Genomic DNA, 23,137 nt, shown 5'->3' with positions numbered 1-23,137 from the left:
GCCTGACCATCCATCTAAGAACCCATCTAACTCTGATACCGAGCTACCCACAGTCACATTCTCCAGCCAGAAATTTTGCTAACCGGTAGAAATTAAACCCTAAAGCCTTGCTATAAAATGCTCCCCCACCAGAAACCCTAAACCAACTTTCTCTTTCGCCTCTCGCTGCTTATTTGAAGTCTTATTCACTGCACTTACCTCTGGAATTTTTTCCATTAGGGTTTGTGTTTCTCTTATCAATCTTTCTGTTTGTTTATCATATGCTAATCTTGTATCCCGATGAAGATTATGTTCAAAAATTAAAGTAGTGGACTGATATCTATTGATGATTTTTTAATTCTGAGGGATCTTCGTGATTAGTTTGATGTTTATATTGCAAATCCATGTTTTTGTAGAGTAAGAAAAATGATCTGTAACTAGATCTCTTTGGATTTCAATTTTTTTTTGTTTACTTTATTTTATCTCAATCGAATTTGAGAATTAGGCAACAAATTAGAGTCTCTGAAACGCTTACTCAATAGTGTTTAAAGCGCTGTACGTTGCCGATAATATATTGAGCTGAATTCTGGCGTTAGCTGCTTACTACGTGGCTAAGGCATTCAGATGCACATACATTTTATTTATCAATACCAATTTTAGGTTTTAGTGTTAATTCAAAATCTTGTCCTGTTTGATTTTTCCTAGTCCTTTTGAAATGCTGAAATGCTTTTTGAGCTAATTCAAAATCTTCTCCTGTTTGATTTTTCCTTGTCCTTTTCAAATGCTTTTTGAGCAAATGATGAAATTAATTAACATGTTTCTGATTACCGTTGATGCTTTAAAAATCGAGCTTTTTAAAACTGATGCTCAAACCCTCTTTAGGGATAGGTTCTGCTAGTGATTTTATGTAAGTTTTCCTGTCTTGTTTTGAATCTTTTCAATGAGGGATCTTGAATTATTCTAAACTAAGTTCTTGGGATTTATATATTGCCTCTGATGATGATCACCAAATAACTTTCATTCTTCCAAGGTTTATTATCTATGCGGAAAATAATGGAGACCTGAACTGAAGAGGCATTATTAGAAATCTATTTGTATTCATTACTAGAAATCTATTTTTAGTTTTGTCGTCCCACTTAGGTTTTAAGTATTAGTGTATCTTTCTTGTCTCTGAGGATGATCAAAACAAACTTTCGTTCTTCCGAGGTTTTATTAATCTATGCGGAAAGAAATGGAGACCTGAACTGAAGAGATTTAAAGATTGACTAGTGTTTTTCTTCTTTATTTCATTACAAGTCTAATCATATATAGGAGTCTGAGCATGTCCTTTTATAAAAGGATCAACTTTTGTGGTTTTGAGTCGAATTCCATCAAAGTATTGAATGTATTCTGGTGGCTTAATCTAGGAGCACTGCTTTAAACCACAATGAGAGCATTGGTAAAATGTAAGTAACGAGTAGAAATTCAGGCAGCCCCCTTGCGAATTAAAAAACTATGGTAAGGAGGGTGTTGTTCTGCTCGGAAATTATTTTCTTTGGCTCTTCAGATTTGCTGAGAAATTTCATTTCTCTGAAGCTGGTCTAGTAAGCTTAAGTACATTTTACTCTTTTATGCTTTCTTTTCATTTATTCTTAAAATTTAAGGTAATTACAATTAAACAAGAAACAAATTTGTGCCAATGATGCTAGAATTTGTCCGTACCATCTGAATCGTGATGAGAATTTTTACAAATTTCTGAGGCTAAATATGTTTTTGTGTTATCATATGTATTTCTTTTATCAATTTCTGTAGATTGGAGAGGCCATGACTAATAGAAATGATACCATTAAGCATTATGTTTGTGGATATAATGATTGTTTCTTAATTCTTATATTTAAGCATGTTCTGTTGTTGTGCGCATTACATGCCAAGTTTATCCTATACCTTGAAAGAGAGACGAAGACAGATTTTTAACCTTAATTCTTAAACAAACCTGAGTACTTGGCATAATGGAAGACATTTTTCAGTGTATTCTTCTAATCCAGTGTATTCTTCTAATCTAAGCTGCAGATACAGGAAAAAGCCTTACGCGTAGCTCTTTTGTGCCTATGAGTCCTATTTTCTTTTCTTTGTTAGATTTTCCTTTATATTTTGCAGTTGTTTTTCTGTGTTAGCTTTTGTATCTTCCTGTCATTTGCTTTCAGGTATATTATTTGCTTTCAATTCTATTCCTACTTGTTGTTTCTTTTCTGCCCATTTGCTTATAGGTGTATTCCATTACTTTTTGTACAAGCTGGGCGGCATGATTTATTAGAGAGGCGGCATTGTGATAGTAATTTCCCTTTAGTTGGTTAGGGGATGTCCTAAAGGGATGTAAATTGACTAGATTACCCTTTTCACCTTAAATCAACCAAAATCAAATCAATTTTTTTAAACCTAATGGATGTAAATTGATTAGATTACCCTTTTCACCTTAAATCAACCAAAATCAAATCAATTTTTTTAAACCTAATGAATCAGAAAAAATCAAATCATTTTTTTTTCATCCTCTTCTCCATCAACCGTAACCTCCATTAAAACAAAAAATTTCATCGTCTTCGATTAATTGACGATTCGAAAAATGTTTGGACAAACCCAGTTAGGGTTTAGTTTATCGTGTTGGATTTAAGTTAATTTTGTATCAAAATTAGGGTTTTGTATGAAAATTGAAATTTCTGCTTGCATGTGAGTTACGAACCATAATTGTAGATTGGGTTGATGTTACGGTTGGTTTTAAAAAAACCCGCAAGTTCTTAGTTTTGAGAAATATGTTCAGTTATGGTTTGTATTTGCATCATATTTATCAACCGTAATTGAGTTACGGTTTGTTACTCAAACAACCATACCAACCGTAAATAATTCTGTGTCTTAAGAATTTATCAAATAATTTTTTACGGTTCAAAAGTTAAGTTGACATACCAATCGTAGGGTAGTTATGGTTGGTCTTGATTCATTAGTTACCAACCGTAATTTAGTTACGGTTGTCCAAATTTAATTACCAATCGTAACTGGTTTTACAATTGGATCTTCCCCAAATTTAACCAGTTACGGTTGGTATTCGGTAACTTACGAACCGTAACTAAGAGTTACGGTTGATCACGAGCAAAATTGCAACCGTAAGTTATTCGAAAAATTTAAAAGTTTTGATTTTGTTACGTACTTTAGATAATTTTGAGCGAGAAAAAGCTAATGGGAACTAATTTAGAAGTATACCGGGTCACTGGAATCACTCATTTTGATTGGGTGAATCAAAATCTAGGATTTCACAAATATTACAAAAGATTTTCTTTTTCTTCTCCTCTAAACTTTTTTTTTAACTCTAAAAATCTGATTTTGTTTTGATTTTGAGTTAATATAAGTGAAATTAATCATTAATACTAAACTTGATTATCATCACTAAACTAGGTTATCAATAATGTGGATTAATTTGTCATTTCCAATTTTTTTGATAAGGACACCTTGAATGATCATGTAATGACCCTTTTTGTCCTATTAGAATGCCGTCCCTCTAAAAAAACATGCCGTCCCTATAATAAGATTGTTTTTGTAAGCCTGTTTATAACCCTGTAGTCTGTCTTGGTCTACTTGTTTCTCTTCGTGTGATCCTTGTTTATTATTATTGTTTTTTTCTTTTGGTGCATTATGTGGTATATCTGCTTTTATGGTATTTCCCAATTTCCAGCATTGCATAGTTGTCCTCTAATTGCTGTTGTACTTTGTCTAAACCACTATCTTGTATATTTTGTGTAGTGTGTGTATTTTATTTTTGCTGAACTTCATTGAAATATAAACAAAATGGATTCAGTGAGGAAATTTGGAATTCCACTCACCATACCATAATGATTTTGAAGTTATAAGGGAATTCCTGTACGTTTGATGATAAACAATTGATGATCCTGTGTTATAATCCTGTAGTCTGTCTTGGTCTACTTGTTTCTCTTCATGTGATCCTTGTTAATTATTATTTTTTTTTTTCTTTTGGTGCACTGTGTGGTATATCTGCTTTATTTTATTTTCGCTGAACTTCATTGAAATATAAACAAAATGGATTCAGTGAGGAAATTTGGAATTCCACCCACCATACCATAGTGATTTTGAAGTTATAAGGGAATTCCTGAACGTTTGATGATAAACAATTGATGATCATGTCACCGAAATGTGCCCCGGCATCAATTTCTTGTATTTATAGAATTGGCATGTCCTGGTGTGTTGTCTTTATGTTGTATCCTTGTTAGTTTTAGAGAAATTTCAAAGAGAACAACACAAACTTTTTCAACTTAAAAGAGGGAAGCTTCGCTCAGACTTCTGATTCTTCTTGGGTGTCTTGTGCAGTTCACATCCTGAGTGGAGCCTGAGTTCCATTCCTCATCCGCAACCATAATCCTATCTTGACAAACCACTTATATGTGAGAATTTGTCTTCATGTGAAAATTGACCAAGAATATGAGAAACGAGCCACTATTTAGACACTGTCCTAAAAAGACCATCGAACCATAGAATCTCGGACGCTCAGTAGATTCTATCACGTATGCCTATTGTATTTTCGTAAAAATAGAAAAGAAAAACTCTATTAATTTTCAAAATGTGAGCATGAGTTTTTAAAACCAAAAACTCATAAGATGGAGCCTTACTAAAACAGGTGAATACAATGTAAAATCTAAGTGTGATATATGATAGTGGAACCAAAAATCAGGACCAATTAAGATGGACCCTAACTAAAACCTAAAACAGGGGAATACATTGTAAAATCTAAGTATGACCTTCTAGTTTTGCTTTAATTCGGAGAAATGATGCAGGAAACTTTGAAAGTGGAATAGCAGGACCATCAATCACACTAGACCTACAAGAAGCAGTAGGAGTGTACCAGGCAGCAGTTTGGGCTAAAGAGAAAGGTATCAGGAATTTCAGCATTGCAGGAGATTGCGGAAGCTTATTCAACTTTTTGAAGTGCAAGAACACTCTGTGGTCTCTTAGAGAAACAGAGCTCTTTTGAAGGAAGCAACAAAAATAGTTAAAGAATGCCACAATTTTTTCGGGTTCTCGTATTGTGCCTAGACTCGGTAATATAGTGGCAGACTCTCTTGTTAAATATGCTAAAATTAACTTTTAAAATTTGTTACGGATTGGGACGACTTCCCACCTACCTGTATTCTCAAAAAAGTTGCAGTAGATAAATCTAATATTAGGAGAATTTCACAACTCTCCATATTAGATGGCTCTACTTCGGATGTAATTGTCCCTCTTATGGAGTGCTAGTCTTTTTAATGTACGCCTATTCACAAAATCAAAAACAAAACCAACATGCCACGAAAAATCAAATAGTCAAATCAAATAGTCGTTAATGTGCAAAATCAAATAAGAAGGCGGGGTTCAAAATTTGTTATTGCAGAAGATGAATGCATTTCAGGAATTATGTTCAAAATCTATCATTGGTGGTGCACTCCAATCCAACCATTTTGCGAAAACATATTTCTAAAATATCAAGAAGAAACAATGAACCTCAACAATAGCGATGTGCATGCGTTGAGCACTCGCTTTAATGTAATCGATAAGGAAATTATTTTATATGTTGCGCTCGTAACACAAACGAGTCGAAATATGAGGAGTGGTGAAACAATGATGGACCTCGAACAAAGGTGTCGGGCGCAGTGGCGCCACATCAACGGAAAAGATTTCCACTATGGAAATTGTTTCTGAGATCTTAAGAGTGTTTCTCAACATTATTTTATTTTCGAAAGTTAATTACATAAAGCTATTTAACCTGTTAGCTTCCCTTATCGCATTAATATGATTTGAGATATGAGAATCGTCCAACCGGTTGTTATCCTCAGATTGTAAGTACATATCATCTGAAAGTAAAAACCTAGAATCATAATCTATAGAAGATCTATAAAAGTTGCATTTATCTCCATTGATGTCGGTGAGAACCTTGACTTCTTGCATGTTTTGCTAAACCATATAATACTTTATTACTACTCCTATGATTGAAAGTAAAAAAAAAAAGAACGACTCACATGACTTCGTCACCCTCATAGCTTCAGATATTATTGCCTGATCTTTCCTCTGAACTGTTTTTGCCTAACCCTGCGCCCAATCAATTACTCCCTTGCAGTCACCTTCAAACCAAAAGTATTGGCAATCCATGCTTGCCCCCACCTTGCTTCTTCAAGCAGAGTCAGTGCTTCTACCTCTTCAGAGCTGGAGGTGGAGATGGTCTCAGATCCAGCTTGGATAGTTGTACCTGAGCCCCTCTAATTCTTTTATCGAAAATCTTTATTAGTGCTTCAATTTTCTCATAAAAAACGATTGTCTTCGTCGAAAAAAGATTCAGATTAAATCATAAAAGAACCATATTGGTTGAAATTTTCATCCACAATAAATTCTTAAGAAGAAACAGAAGATGGCGGAGTAAAAATACTTTCAGAAGATTGCGGATTATATTGGACCAAATATAAGTTTTAATTTATTAATTTACAAATTAAACCTAACTATAAGGTTCAATATGCTTGTTACTTTATTAGTTAAAATTATAGTGTAAGTCTGAATTAAGAATATAAGCTTAACTTTGAACAATATAAGTCAAGCTTTTAAATTAATAATTAATAGTCATTTCACAAGTATAGATGCTGATTTTTGGACCAAAGTGAAGCAGTCATTTTACGACCTTGGGGTAAAATCGTCATTTTGGTAGTCTAAAGCAAAATCGTCATTTTTCCAAAATGTCCAACCTAGTCGAGGTACTCAAAGCCCACGAGTGCAGTCAACTACCATGCCACGCGTGTGTGAACTCTAGCACAATTTAGTCAGTATGAAGCCGAAAACTCCAGCCAAGAAAAAGTTCAAGATGGAGTTCAACTCCTAAACAAAGAGAAGCTAGTTCAAAGCTGATAAAGCCTAGTTAGGGTCGAGGAGCTTCCGTCGCTATAAGTTGAAGAGCTTACATCAATCTAAGGTGAAGAGATTCCATCGCTCTAAGGTGAAGAGCCTTCATTGCTGCAAGGCGAAAAGATTTCTTCACTCAAAGGAAAAGAAACTCCATCGCTCGAAGAAGAAAGCCTCCTTTACTCGAAGGAGAAAATCCTTCATCGCTCGAAGGCGAAGATCCCCTGTCTCTCTGAAGTTAAAGGCCTCCACCACTCCAAGGTAAATGGTATTTGTTTCCCAAAACGCTCAATCTCTCACATGGCCGGCTATGGCTAACCTCTCAGGTGAAATATTTTTTACTGTTATTCCGGGTCTTTATCCGACAAACTATAAGAGATTCCCGAAGGTCGTCCCAGATCTTTGATATAACAACAAGATTTCTTAGCTTTACCACGGATCTCGGGTCGAGCATGGGTCTCCTTAGAGTTACCACGAGTCTCTGGGAAAACTCGAGAACTCCTTAGTGTTAACCCGGGTTTGCGGGCGGTTTAGTATTCTGAGATACAATTACGAGTGCTAGGCCTCGCCAGAGAGCCTCGTCAGGCTCGACACCTCCGCAGTCCAACGAAAGGTTGATGACACCTCAGTCGTACTGCCGGCTCTGGTGTGCATGAATGGACACTACCATAGGTAGATGATACCTCCGCAGTGCGGCGAAAGGTTGATGACACCTCAGTCGTACTGCTCGCCTCTGTTGTGCACAGACGACCACTGCTAGATGTTGATGATGCCTCTGTAGTACAAGGAAAGGTTGATGCCACCTCAGTCATACTGCTCGCCTCCATTGTGCACGGATAACCATGATAGTTCAACGTTTGATTACCTTAAGGTCATAGCGCCCCCCCCCCCCTAAATATATTCACATACCCGACCATACACTCCTTCACCTTAAGGGGAACGTCCGCAATTAGTTCATAATAAGCCTCATCCAAGCTTGTGCTCTCCACATGATACACACGATTTCAAACTAGTTTTTTACAGATCTTCACATGTGCAAACACATGCATTCCTCCACATATCTTTTTAACAGCAGCTTCAAATACTACTCCAGAAAAATCAAACTAGGTTGGCGAATCAAGTTGGATTTGAAATTCTGCCATTTGAGAATGTTTGAATTTTTTTAAGAGATTGAGAAATAGAGAAATTAAAATATTTTCTTAGTAAAAATTTTGGTTTAGATTTTTAGTTTAAAAATTACCTATTTATAGGCGACAAAGAACTAACTATTGGCATTAGAGTGTCAATCGAGCGATATCAATTTAATAGCCAGCAATAAAGTCTCTAACACTGGCATGATAGATAATATCGCTCGATAAAATTTTTATCCCTTAACTCTTTTCTCATAGTGGCGCAACTGGTTTGTCGTGCCACCTGATATGACAAATGGATTTTTTCGCTATGGTGCATAGGAATAGGCCTAAAACAACAAGGCTTTCAACTTCTTCAACATTTTTAGCTAGACCTTAGATGATCTTACACCCAAGATAGTTCCATGCAAAATGATTCATGATCAATCCAATACCAGAAAGATATATATATATATATATATATATATATATATTTATCATTAGTAACATTACAATAGAATTATCAGACAAATTACTAGTGACAACACTATAGTCCAACCCAACAAGTTGCATAGGTGGTGAATCTGTTTGAGGGACAACACTATTGAGGTATTGTAGTTTATGTATTTCCTTCGCGTTTTTGAACAACTCAAAAACCGTTCACACACACATGAATGTGCCATGTATGTCTTGCTTTCCCAAGAAAAAACAAAGGTTTTTTTCGGATGAGTTTCTGAGTAAGTCGGTTATGTGTTATTTTTTCTTTCACGGTCTATATAGAATTTTTGATTTCCCCATATGCATTTTACTTTCTTCCTTTTCCGGTACATCTGATTCTGACAAATAACTAACCGTTGGCGCTAGACTTTCTATCGAGCGATATTAATTTAATAGCAGTAATAAAGTCTCTAACATTGGCATTATATATAATATCGTTCTATTGAAATTTCATCACTTAACTCTTTTCCCATAGTGGCACAACTGGTTTTTCATGCCATCTGGTATGACATACGGATTTTTCGCCATGGTGCATAGGAATAGGCCTAAAACAGCAAGGATTTCAACTTCTTCAACGTTTGAGCTAGACCTGAGATGATTTTACACCAAAGATAGTTCCATGCAACATGATTCATGATCAATCCATTACCAGAAAGATAGTATTTTTTTTTTGTCATGAGAAACATTACAATAGAATTATCAGACAAATTACTAGTGACAACAATATAATCCATCCCAACAGGTTGCATAGGCGGTGAATCTGGTAGAGGGACAATACTATTGAGGTATTGTAGTTTGTGTATTTCCTTCGCGTTTTTGGATAACTCAAAAACAGTTCAGACACACATGAGTAGGCCCGACATGTCTTGCTTTCCCAAAAAAAAAAACAGGATTTTTTTCGGATGAGTTTTTGAGCAAGCCGTTTATACGTATTTTTTTTCTTTCACAGTCTATATAGAATTTTTGATTTCCCCAGATGCATTTTACTTTCTTCCTTTTCCTATACATTTGATTCTGAAAAGAACTAATTGTAGGCACTAGACTTTCTATCAAGCCATATTAATTTAATAGCCCGTAATAAAGTCTCTAACTTTGGTATTATAGATAATATCGTTTTATAGAAATTTTATCCCTTAACTCTTTTTTCATATTGGCGCAGCTGGTTTGTCATGCCATCTGGTATGACAAATGGATTTTTCTCCATGGTGCATAGGAATAGGCCTAAAACAGCAAGGCTTTCAACTTCTTCAATGTTTTAGCTAGAACTAAGATGATCTTACACCCAATATAGTTCCATGCAACATCATTCATGATCAATCCATTACTAGAAAGATAGTATTTTTTTTATCATGAGAAACATTACAATAGAATTATCAGAAAAATTACTAGTGACAACACTATAATCCATCCCAACAGGTTGCATAGGTGGTGAATCTGTTTCAGGGGAAACATTATTGAGGTATTGTAGATTGTGTATTTCCTTCGCATTTTTGAACAACTAAAAATCCATTCATACACACATGAGTAGGCCCGATATGTCTTGCTTTCCCATGAAAAACGTAGGTTTTTTCGGATGAGTTTTTGAGTAAGCCGTTTATACGTGATTTTTTCTTTCACGGTCTATATAGAATTTAATTTTCTTCTCAGATGCATTTTATTTTCTTCCCTTTGTTGTACATATGATTCTGACAAAGAACTAACCGTTGGCACTAGACTTTCTATCCAACGATACAATTTAATAGCCAGTATTAAAGTCTCTAATACTGGCGTTATAAATAATATCGCGCGATAATTTTTTTTTATCATTTAGCTCTTTTCTCATAGTGGCGCACCTGTTTTGTCATGCCACCTGGTATGACAAATGGATTTTTTCCTCCATGGTGCATATGAATAGGCCTAAAACAACAAGGCTTTCAACTTCTTCAGCGTTTTTAGCTAGACCTAAGACGATCTTACACCCAAGATAGTTCTGTGCAGCATCATTCATGATCAATCCATTACCATAAAGATAATATATATATATATATTTTTTTTATCATGAGATACATTACAATAGAATCATCATAGAAATTACTAGTGACAAAACTATAGTCCAACCCAACAGGTTGCATATGTGGTGAATATGTTTGAGGGACAACACTATTGAGGTATTGTAGTTTGTGTATTTCCTTCGCGTTTTTGAACAACTCAAAAACCGTTCACACACACATGAGTAGGCCCGGTATGTCCCGCTTTCCCAAGAAAAACAGAGGTTTTTACGGATAAGTTTTTGAGTAAGCCGTTTATACGTGATTTTTCTTTCACGGTCTATATAAAATTTTTGATTTCCCAGATGTATTTTACTTTCTTCCCTTTTCTGTACACCTGATTATGATATTTCTTTTTCAAAACTATTTTTCCTTGTATTAATTTTCTTATAGCTTGTTTCTAGCGTGAGTCTTGAAATTTCTTTAGTTTGTTAATTTTATAAGAACTTGCAAATAAACATTGTTGTTGTTTATTCGGTATGTTTATAAATTATCCTACTTAGCATTCATGCTCTTTTTTGTCAGTAAATTATAATTCATCTCTGTATTTGTTTAATCCAGTTATATATCCCTCTCATATCAGAGTTTACGATATTTGATCTTGTTCATATTTCTTAATTGCTTTACTTCATATCCCTGCTCCATGTTCTCAGATATCCTGTTACTTATCCTTTTTTATTGTTGTTGAAGGACTAGGGAAAATGCTCCCAATTTCATATATTATGTAAGAATGTGCACATAAATTAGAAACACCATAACCGAAATGCTTGAAGAATTATAATTATTATGTATTATGACATACAGTCAAAGTATTAAATACATGTAGTGTATCGCCAATGTGTTTGAGAGATGGTGTGAAATTCTGATTCTACTATTAATTCTTTTTCTTCCAGAAAGGATAAAAATTTCATCTTTATCGAGATTAAATGCTCCAGAGAGGAGTAATTTGCGCAGACTCATCGAAATCGCAATCAGATCTGGTAGCTATGAATATTCACAGGAACACAGTTTAAGTCACACCAATATAAATTTACCTTGAAGATATACTTGAGACAACTATAAAAATAAACATGAACGCACATATTCTTGATAATTATATTACTAAAATTACAAACGTAAAATACTGCACTATTACCCAGATTTTCAAACATAATTAAAATCCAGATATAAAATGTAATTGAAATAAAGTTTTTTTTTCTTTTTTTTAACCAAACACAAAATCAATAGAAAAAATAGAGTTGTTATAAAGGATTCACATTACATAGACATAAATTTTTTGATTTCCTTAATTAGATGCATTTTAAGATTTTCATTTTTCTGTACATCTGATTCCCATCTTTCAGTTTCAGAATTATTTCCATGTTTCTCAGTATTCGTTTAGTCTGTTTTTATTATGAGTCTTGGAATATCTTTAGTTTGTTAATTTTATAAGAACTCGAAAATAAACGTTTTTGCTGTTTATTAGGTTTGTAATTTATCTCTTAACCTGCTAAGCATTCATGCTCCCTGTTGTCAGTGATTGTAATCCATCTCTTGTTTATGCCGGTTCTATGTATCTATCTCTTATCATAGTTTACAATATCTGATCTGTTTCACATTTCCATGATTGGTTTACTTCATATCCCTGCTTCTTGTTCTTAGATAGCCCGTTACTTATCATTTTTTTGTTGTTGTGAAGGACTAGGGAAAATGTTCCCAATTTCATATATTCTATAAGAATGTGTAGATATATTAGAAACACCGTAAATGCATGAAAAATTATAATTATTATGTATTTTAAGTTACAACCAAAGTACTAAACACATATGGTGTATTGAAGAAGTCAACGATGTTTAAGGATTGGTGTGAACATTCTGATTCTAATATTAAAGAAAAAATATTTAGAAAGGATAAATTTTCTTCTTCATCGACATCAAATGCTCTAGAGAAGAGTAATTTGCGCGGACTCCCAAAATCGCAATCAGATCGAATAGCTGAATATTTACAGGAATATAATCTAAGTCATGTCAATGTAAATTTCCCTTGAAGATATACTTGAAACAATTATAACAATTGATAGGAACACTTTGAAGGCTATATGAAACTTAATAATTACCAAAATATGCACTATATATTCTCGATAATTATTATTACTAAAATTACAAACGTAAGTGCTGCACTACTACCCATATTTTTAGATATAATTAAAATCCAGATATAAAATGTATTTTGTCAGTTGCTGAATCAGATGCTGAGTGAAAAAAATCTAAGGGAAAAAATATTTTGCACTCAGCACCTGGCTCAGAAAAAACGGTCACTAAGAATTCAGAAGTTGACTCGGGGTATTCAGATTCTAACTCAGACAATTCAAATTTGAATCAGTTATCTACAACGGTCATAATTCCTTCTTTTCGAGATGAAGACGAGGTTAATGAATAGTTGAAAACTGCGGTACCAATTCCTTATCTGCAAATGATTGATGACAAGTGGAGTTACTTCTCAAGAGTCACCTCAGGTTGAAAATTCAAACACCCCAATCAAAGATTTTAACTTTTTCTGGAGTACATCAGAAAAATGGAGTACTCTCAAATGCAAGGTAGATCCAATTTTAAGAAAATAATTTGTAATTGTGTTACTTCAGATGGTGAATATTTTTCCGAGACTTGGAATTTATTGCAAAGGTTCTAAGGAAGCTGTGGATGATGCCACGATGGATGCTATTCGCTTACATCTTCTTAATTTTGATATGGAGAAATTGAAAGCTTTATAAATTGGTATGTTCATGGTTTGTTTTTCAGTTGTTTAAGTTTTGATGGATTGTCAAATTGTTTGTTGGAACATCTGTGGTATTAATGATCTAAACAGAAGGGATATTGTGAAAAATAAAATACAAGATTGGAAGCCGAAAATTTTGTTGTTACAGGAAACCAAACTACAACAATGTACAAATCTTCTTGTTTGGCAATGTTGGAGTAAGAGATCAGTGAAATGGTTAGATTATCCATCTCAAGGTAGCTCAGGGGGTATTCTTTTTATTTGGGATTCTGATAAAATTGAGGTTGTTGATTCTTTAATTGTTCCATATTCAATTATAATTCTTTGTAAGAACATCTATAATTCCTTTGAGTGGATGTTCACTGGTGTATATGCTCCATGTGCTTCTTATTCTGATGAAGTAAAATTATTTTGGAGAGAGATTGAAGAAGTGAGATGCTTCTGGAATTATCCATGGGTTGTTGGTGGTGATTTTAATGAAATCAGGTTTGCTCATGAAAGAACTACTGGTAGAGGAAATACTTTAGGGATGAGAAAACTCAACAATTTCATCTCAAGACATCAACTTATTGATCTTCCTTTGATTGGTGCTTCTTTTACTTGGGCTAATAATCAAGTTCATACTATCAAGAATAGAATTGACAGATTGATGGTTTCTCCTTCATGGGAATGTATGTACCCTCAAGTAGTTCAAAAAGCCCTTGCTAGACCTTGCTCTGATCATAATCCCATAACCTTGTTTTGTGAAGGGGTGAAGCATGGACCTTCTCCATTCCGCTGTGAGTATTACTGACTTTCACATCCTAATTTTATTTATGTTGTAAAAGATTTGTGGTCTTCTGTTGTTGTCTCTGGTAGTGCAGGTTTTATCTTTAGTAAAAACCTGCAACTGCTTAAGCAAAGGCTAAAGGAATGGAGCAACATGAAATTTGGTGATGTTGATATGAGGCTAGAGGAGTTGGAGAATATTTTTGTGGACTTGGATGCTGAGGAAGATGTTAATAATGGTCTCTCTGATGACAAATGGAATGAAAGAATTCAAGCAAGACAAGACTACTGCAAACTTACAATCTCAAGAGCTGAAAAATGGAGATCAAGGTCAAGAGTTACTCATATCAAATATTTTGAAAATAACACCAAATATTTTTGTAGGATTGCTAATGATAGAAGAAGAAGAAGCTACATTGGCTCCATAAAGGTAAATGGTTCTTTGACTTCTGATGAGAATGAAATTAAAAGTGGTATTGTAGATGTTTTTAAGACTATATTTCAGACTCAGAATCCTAGAGAAGTTTCTATGGAGGGTATGAACTTCTCAAATATCTCAGAATAAAGAAGTGCTTAGCTTGAAAGGCACATAGATGAACAAGAATGTGTAGCTGCAATGAAAATGCTTGGACAAAAAAAAGCACCTGGTCCAAATGGCTTTCCAATCAGTTTTTATTGTTTTTGTTGGGACATCCTCAAAGATGATTTTATGAATGTTATTAAGAAGCTGTAGCAGAAAAGCTTTCTTGATTGGAGACTGAAAAACACCTTTATTGCACCTATTCCTCAAAAAGACACTATTTAAGAGATTAAAGATCTTAGACCCATTCGCTTAGTGCATGGTGCTTAAAAAATTATTTCTAAAATCTTAGCAGAAAGATTCAAGCAATGTCTTCCTGATATTATCTCTTCAAATCAAACAACATTTATAAGAAAAAGGCAGATTCTTGATGGTGTCTTAATAGCCAATGAACTGATTGATTCAAGAGTTAGAAGTGGCAAGCCAGGAATTATTTGTAAAATTAACTTTGATAAAGACTTTGATCATGTAAGCTGAGACTTTCTTGAATAAATTTTTACTTTAAAGGGTTTTCGTGAGAAGTGGAGGGGTTGGATTAGAAGATGTGTTGAATGTGCAAGATTCTCCATTCTTGTTAATGACAGTTCTACGTGTTATTTCAAGAGTGAAAAAGGTATAAGATAAGGTGATCCCATTTCACATTTCTTGTTTTTGTTAGTAGCAGAAGCTATTAATTTCATGATTAAACAAGCTCAATAAGAAGGCATTCTTTCTGGTTTTCAAGTCAAGCAGGATGGACAAATGGTGAGTCACTTACAGTTTGCTGATGATACTTTAATCTTCATGGATGCTGATGTGGAGAAGGTTAGAAATCTGAGATTGGTATTACTTTCCTTTGAACTTCTTATTGGTTTAAAAATAAACTTTGCTAAAAGTCATATATTTGGTGTGGGGTATGAAGGAGATCTTTCTATATTCTTCCATTTTGGGTTGTTATCATGGTTTCTTCCCACAACTTATTTAGGTCTCCCTCTAAGAGATAAAAGTGATGAATTTCTAAATGGGACAAAGTCATTGGAAGATTTTTAATCAAATTAGCTGCTTGGAAAAAGCCATTGCTTTTCAGATCAGGTAAAATTACCCTCATTAACAGTGTTCTTTCCAGTTTACCTGTATGCTACATGTCCCTTTATGAGATACCTTCTTCTATGGTTAAGAGACTTTAAAAGATTATGAGAGATTTTCTGTGGCATGATAACAAGGGAAGAAAGAAAATTCACCCAGTTAAGTGGGCTGTTTTATGTAGAAGGAAAAAATCTGGTGGTCTGGGTATCAAAAATCTTCATTTATTCTTATAATTAAGACCTTGCCGTTTGGAAAGGTAATTACAATTAAACAAGAAACAAATTTGTGCCAATGATGCTAGAATTTTTCCGTACCATCTGAACCGTGACGAGAATTTTTACAAATTTCTGAGGCTAAATATGTTTTTGTTTTTTCATATGTATTTCTTTTATCAATTTTTGTAGATTGGAGAGGCTATGACTAATAGAAATGATACCATTAAGCATTATGTTTGTGGATATAATAATTGTTTCTTAATTCTTATATTTAAGCATGTTTTGTTGTTGTGCTTATTACATGCCAAGTTTACCCTATACCCGAAAGAGAGACGAAGACAAATTTTTAACCTTAATTCTTAAACAAACCTGAGTACTTGGCATAATGGAAGACATTTTCCAGTGTATTCTTCTAACCAAGCTGCAGATACAGGAAAAAGCCTTGTAGAAGTGACATCTACTGCCTCTAAATAAATCCATTTCTTATTTCTTATGAACTCTGGTTACGCGTAGCTCTTTTGTGCCTATGAGCCCTATTTTCTTTTTTTTGTTAGATTTTCTTTTATTTTGCAGTTGTTTTTCTGTATTAGCTTTTGTATCTTCCTGTCATTTGCTTTCAAGTATATTATTTGCTTTCAATTCTATTCCTACTTGTTGTTTCTTTTACTGCCCATTTACTTATAGGTGTATTCCATTACTTTTTGTAAGCCTGTTTATAATCCTGTAGTTTGTCTTGGTCTACTTGTTTCTCTTCCTGTGATCCTTGTTTATTATTTTTTTTTCTCTTTTGGTGCACTGTGTGGTATATCTGATTTTATGGTATTTCCCAATTTCCAGCATTGCATAGTTGTCCTCTAATTGCTGTTGTACTTTGTCTAAACCACTATCTTGTGTAGTGTGTGTATTTTATTTTTGCTGAACTTCATTGAAATATAAACAAAATGGATTCAGTGAGTAAATTTGGAATTCCACTCTGTTAGAAAAAATGAGTTTATAAAAATTGAGTTTATAAAATAGTTTGGTTTTTTGGTCTTGAAAGGATTGGAACTTAGGACCTATTGGTCACTAAGGACACTAGCTCATTTTCAGTTATTGTGAATGAACCTTTAGTCCCACATAGGGAAAACTAAAGATGATACCTCTCCATAAGTATTGAATTTTTTGATATTAAGAGTGGCCCTTGGGTCATTAGCACTTTTGTGCGAGGGGGAGGACTTAGGCAATGGGCTAGTTGGTGCAACCACATATTTTCACACACGCGCGGTGCGACGCACCGAAGCACGCACTTATCTTTTTGGCGAAATTTCCTTTGAATTATTATCTAAAAGATTTTAAACAAATCATTTCTTAATCGTTGGGGGCGTCTGACCCGACGGATGTTTCCTTACGTTTTACAAACACATTATGATGCATGAAACGTGCATGAACGTTTTACAAACACATTATGATGCATGAACGTTTTATAACCACATTATGATGCATGAAACGTTTTAAATCAATATATGAACGTTTTATACTGTTTCGAAAAATTTGAATTAATTGAAATTAATTCCATTCGATTTAATGCGCATCAATGAGACTTCTCTCACTTCTCCTCTATATAAACCGACCACATTTTTCATTTTCATTTTGTGTCCAGAAGAGCTACTATCCTCTTCTTTTCGTCTTCTCCCCTTGTGTGGTCCTTTATTTTCATTCCGTGCGCAATTGCTGTTGAGGTCGTAAGAGTGGGCAAGTAGAAGCAACATACTCACCATACCATTATGATATTGAAGTTATAAGGGAATTCCCGAACGTTTGATGATAAACAATTGATGATCCTGTTTATAATCCTGTAGTCTGTCTTGGTCTACTTGTTCCTCTTCTTGTGATCCTTGTTTATTATTTATTTATTTTTTCTTTTGGTGCACTGTGTGGTATATCTGCTTTTATGGTATTTCCCAATTTCCAGCATTGCATAGTTGTCCTCTAATTGCTGTTGTACTTTGTCTAAACCACTATCTTGTGTAGTTTGTGTAGTGTGTGTATTTTATTTTTACTGAAATTCATTGAAATATAAACAAAATGGATTCAGTGAGGAAATTTGGAATTCCACTCACCATACCATAATGATTTTGAAGTTATAAGGGAATTCATGAACGTTTGATGATAAACAATTGATGATACTGTCACCGAAATGTGTCCCGGCATCAATTCATTGTATTTATAGAATTGCCATGTCCTGGTGTACTGTCTTTATGTTGTATCCTTGTTAGTTTAAGAGAAATTTCAAAGAGAACAACACAAACTTTTTCAACTTAAAAGAGGGAAGCTTCGCTCAGACTTCTGATTCTTCTCCGGTGTCTTGTGCAGTTCACATCCTGAGTGGAGCCTGAGTTCCATTCCTTATCTGCACCATAATCCTATCTTGACAAACCACTTATATGTGAGAATTTGTCTTCATGTGAAAATTAACCAAAAATATGAGAAACGAGCCACTATTTAGTCACTGTCGTTTGTCGCCGCTTTAATGACCATGGAACGCTAAAAAGACCATCGAACGATGGAATCTCGGTCGCTTAGTGGGCTCTATCACGTATGCCTACCGTATTTTCATAAAAACAGAAAAGAAAAACTTTATTAATTTTCAAAATGTGAGCATGAGTTTTTAGAACCAAAAATCATAAGATGGAGCCTTACTAAAACAGGTGAATACAATGTAAAATCTAAGTGTGATATATGATAGTGGAACCAAAAATCAGGACCAATTAAGATGGACCCTAACTAAAACCTAAAACAGATGAATACATTGTAAAATCTAAGTATGACCTTCTAGTTTCTCTTTTATTCGGAGAAATGATGCAGGAAACTTTGAAAGTGGAACAACAGGACCATCAATCACACCAGACCCACAGGAAGCAATAGAAGTGTACCAGGCCACAGTTTGGGCTAAGGAGAATGGTATCAGGAATTTCAGCATTGCAGGAGATTGCAGAAGCTTATTCAACTTTTTGAAGTGCAAGAACACTCTGTGGTCTCTTGGAGAAGCAGAGCTCTTTTGAAGGAAGCAACAAAAATAGTTAAACAATGCCACAATTTTTTGGGTTCTCATGTTGTGCCTAGACTCGGTAATATAGTGGCAGACTCTCTTGCTAAATATGCTAAAATTAACTTTAAAATTTGTTACGGATTGGGACGACTTCCAACCTACCTGTATTCTCAAAAAAGTTGCAGTAGATAAATCTAATATTAGGAGAATTTCACAACTCTCCATGTTAGATGGCTCTACTTCGGATGTAATTGTCCCTCTTATGGAGTGCTAGTCTTTTTAATGTATTGCCCTATTCACAAAATCAAAAACAAAACCAACATGCCACGAAAAAGTGAATGTGCAAAATAAAATAAGAAGGCGGGGTTCAAAATTTGTTATTGCATAAGATGAATGCATTTCAGGAATTATGTTCAAAATCTATCATTGGTGGTGCACTCCAATCCAACCATTTTGCGAAAACATATTTCTAAAATATCAAGAAGAAACAATGAACCTCAACAATAGCGATGTGCATGCGTTGAGCACTCGCTTTAATGTAATCGATAAGGAAATTATTTTATATGTTGCGCTCGTAATACAGGCGAGTCGAAATATGATAAGTGGTGAAACCATGATGGACCTCGAACAAAGGTGTCGGGCGCAGTGGCGCCACATCAACGGAAAAGATTTCCACTATGGAAATTGTTTCTGAGATCTTAAGAGTGTTGCCCAACATTATTTTATTTTTGAAAGTTAATTACATGAAGCTATTTAACATGTTAGCTTCCCTTATCGCATTAATATGATTTGAGATATGAGAATCGTCCAACCGGTTGTTATCCTCAGATTGTAAGTACATATCATTTGAAAGTAAAAACCTAGAATCATAATCTAAAGCAGATCTATAAAAGTTGGCATTTATCTCCATTGATGTCGGTGAGAACCTTGACTTCTTGCCTGCTTTGCTAAACCATATAATACTTTATTACTACTCCTATGATTGAAAGTAAAAAAAAAAGAACGACTCACATGACTTCGTCACCCTCATAGCTTCAGATATTATTGCCTGATCTCTCCTCTGAACTGTGTTTGTCGGACCCTACGCACAATCAATTACTCCCTTGCAGTCACCTTCAAACCAAAAGTATTGGCAATCCATGCTTGCCGCCCACCTTGCTTCTTCAAGCAGAGTCAGTGCTTCTACCTCTTCAAATCTGGAGGTGGAGATGGCCTCAGATCCAGCTTGGATAGTTGTACCTGAGCCCCTCTAATTATTTTATCGAAAATCTTTATTAGTGCTTCAATTTTCTCATAAAAAACGGTTGTCTTCGCCGAAAAAGATTCAGATTAAATAATAAAAGAACCATATTGGTTGAAATTTTCATTCACAATAAATTCTTAAGAAGAAATAGAAGATGGCGGAGTAAAAAAACTTTCAGAAGATTGCGGATTATATTGGCCCAAATATAAGTTTTAATTTATTAATTTCAAATTAAACCTAACTATAAGGTTCAATATGATTGTTACTTTATTAGTTAAAATTATAATGTAAGTCTGAATTAAGAATATAAGCTTAACTTTGAACAATATAAGTCAAGCTTTTAAATTAATAATTAATAGTCATTTCCCAAGTATAGATGCTGACTTTTGGACCAAAGTAAAGCAGTCATTTTACAACCTTGGGGTAAAATCGTCATTTTGATAATCTAAAGCAAAATCGTCATTTTTCCAAAATGTCCAACCTAGTCGAGGTACTCAAAGCCCACGAGTGCAGTCAACTACCATGCCATGCGTGTGTGAACTCTAGCACAATTTGTCAGTATGAAGCCGAAAACTCTAGCCAGGAAAAAGTTCAAGACGGAGTTCAATTCCTGAAGAAAGAGAAGCTAGTTCAAAGCTGATAAAGCCTAGTTAGGGTCGAGGAGCTTCCGTCGCTATAAGTTGAAGAGCTTACATCGATCTAAGGTGAAGAGTTTTCATCGCTCCAAGGTGAAGAGCCTTCATTGCTGCAAGGCGAAAAGATTTCTTCACTCAAAGGAAAAGAACCTCCATCGCTCGAAGAAGAAAGCCTCCGTTACTCGAAGGAGAAAATCCTTCATCGCTCGAAGGCGAAGATCCCCCGTCGCTCTGAAGTTAAAGGCCTCCGCCACTCCAAGGTAAATGGTATTTGTTTCCCAAAACGCTCAATCTCTCACATGGCCGGCTATGGCTAACCTCTCAGGTGAAATATTTTTTACTGTTATTCCGGGTCTTTATCCGACAAACTATAAGAGATTCCCGAAGGTCGTCCCAGATCTTTGATATAACAACAAGATTTCTTAGCTTTACCATGGGTCTCGGGTCGAGTATGGGACTCCTTAAAGTTACCACGAGTCTCTACGCAAACCCGAGAACTCCTTAGTGTTAACCCGGTTTTGCGGGCGGTTTAGTATTCTGAGATACAATTACGAGTGCTAGGCCTCGCCAGAGCGCCTCATCAAGCTCGACACCTCCGCAGTCCAACGAAAGGTTGATGACACCTCATTCGTACTGCCGGCTCTGGTGTGCATGAAAGGCCACTACCATAGGTTGATGATACCTCCGCAGTGCGACGAAAGGTTGATGACACCTCAGTCGTACTGCTCGCCTCTGTTGTGCACAGACGACCACTGCCAGATGTTGATGATGCCTCTGTAGTACAAGGAAAGGTTGATGCCACCTCAGTCATACTGCTCGCCTCCGTTGTGCACGGATAACCATGATAGGTCAACGTTTGATTACCCTAATGTCATAGCGCCCCCCTGAATATCTTCACATACCCGACCATACACTCCTTCACCTAAAGGGGAACATCCACAATTAGTTCATAATAAGCCTCATCCAAGCTTGTGGTATCCACATGATACACACGATTTCAAACTAGTTTTCTACAGATCTTCACATGTGCAAACACATGCATTCCTCCACATATCTTTTTAACAACAACTTCAAATACTACTCTAGAAAAATCAAACTAGGTTGGCGAATCAAGTTGGATTTGAAATTCCGCCATTTGAGAATGTTTAAATTTTTTTTTAAGAGATTGAGAAATAGAGAAATAAAAATATTTTCTTAGTTAAAATTTTGGTGTAGATTTTTAGTTTAAAAATTACCTATTTATAGGCGACAAAGAACTAACCGTTGGCATTAGAGTGTCAATCGTGCGATATCAATTTAATAGTCAGCAATAAAGTCTCTAACACTGGCATGATAGATAATATCGCTCGATAGAAATTTTATCCCTTAACTCTTTTCTCATAGTGGCGCAACTGGTTTGTCGTGCCACCTGATATGACAAATGTATTTTTTTGCTATGGTGCATAGGAATAGGCCTAAAACAACAAGGCTTTCAACTTCTTCAACATTTTTAGCTAGACCTTAGAGTATCTTACACCCAAGATAGTTCCATGCAACATGATTCATGATCAATCCAATACCAGAAAGATATATACACATATATATATATTTATCATTAGTAACATTACAATATAATTATCAGACAAATTACTAGTGACAACACTATAGTCCAACCCAACAGGTTGCATAGGTGGTGAATCTGTTTGAGGGACAACACTATTGAGGTATTGTAGTTTATGTATTTCCTTCGCGTTTTTTAACAACTCAAAAACCGTTCACACACACATGAATGGCCCATGTATGTCTTGCTTTCCCAAGAAAAAACAAAGGTTTTTTTTCGGATGAGTTTTTGAGTAAGTCGGTTATGTGTTGTTTTTTCTTTCACGGTCTATATAGAATTTTTGATTTCCCCATATGCATTTTACTTTCTTCCTTTTCCAGTACATCTGATCCTGACAAAGAACTAACCGTTGGCGCTAGACTTTCTATCGAGCGGTATTAATTTAATAGCAGTAATAAAGTCTCTAACATTGGCATCATAGATAATATCGTTCTATAGAAATTTCATCACTTAACTCTTTTCCCATTAGTGGCACAGCTTGTTTTTCATGCCATCTGGTAAGACAAACGGATTTTTCGCCATGGTGCATAGGAATAGGCCTAAAACAGCAAGGATTTCAACTTCTTCAACGTTTGAGTTAGACCTGAGATGATTTTACACCAAAGATAGTTCCATGCAACATGATTCATGATCAATCCATTACCAGAAAGATAGTATTTTTTTTGTCATGAGAAACATCACAATAGAATTATCAGACAAATTACTAGTGACAACAATATAATCCATCCCAATAGGT

General features: G+C 34.9%; 5 non-coding genes and 1 pseudogene across 5 annotated transcripts; all 6 read left to right on the top strand.

Annotated features, from left to right (window-relative positions):
* The first annotated feature begins 272 nt into the window (after positions 1 to 272).
* Positions 273 to 349, top strand: LOC113331640. Its single transcript, XR_003351090.1, has one exon. It is a non-coding gene; the product is annotated as a small nucleolar RNA R21 (small nucleolar RNA).
* A 420-nt stretch (positions 350 to 769) lies between these two features.
* On the top strand, positions 770 to 849 carry LOC113331648. The gene has a single exon (XR_003351096.1). It is a non-coding gene; the product is annotated as a small nucleolar RNA SNORD36 (small nucleolar RNA).
* Positions 850 to 968: 119 nt separating this feature from the next.
* On the top strand, positions 969 to 1,055 carry LOC113331639. The gene has a single exon (XR_003351089.1). It is a non-coding gene; the product is annotated as a small nucleolar RNA Z159/U59 (small nucleolar RNA).
* Positions 1,056 to 1,145: 90 nt separating this feature from the next.
* Positions 1,146 to 1,233, top strand: LOC113331638. The gene has a single exon (XR_003351088.1). It is a non-coding gene; the product is annotated as a small nucleolar RNA Z159/U59 (small nucleolar RNA).
* Positions 1,234 to 1,445: 212 nt separating this feature from the next.
* Positions 1,446 to 1,579, top strand: LOC113331642. Its single transcript, XR_003351092.1, has one exon. It is a non-coding gene; the product is annotated as a small nucleolar RNA snoR77 (small nucleolar RNA).
* A 73-nt stretch (positions 1,580 to 1,652) lies between these two features.
* On the top strand, positions 1,653 to 1,722 carry LOC113331677 (annotated as a pseudogene).
* Positions 1,723 to 23,137: the final 21,415 nt, after the last annotated feature.

Source organism: Papaver somniferum, unplaced genomic scaffold (genome assembly GCF_003573695.1).
Source record: "Papaver somniferum cultivar HN1 unplaced genomic scaffold, ASM357369v1 unplaced-scaffold_125, whole genome shotgun sequence".
NCBI classification, from domain to species: Eukaryota; Viridiplantae; Streptophyta; class Magnoliopsida; order Ranunculales; family Papaveraceae; genus Papaver; species Papaver somniferum.
Note: the sequence above shows the minus strand (reverse complement) of the source record. Positions and strands in the feature narration are given on the sequence as shown.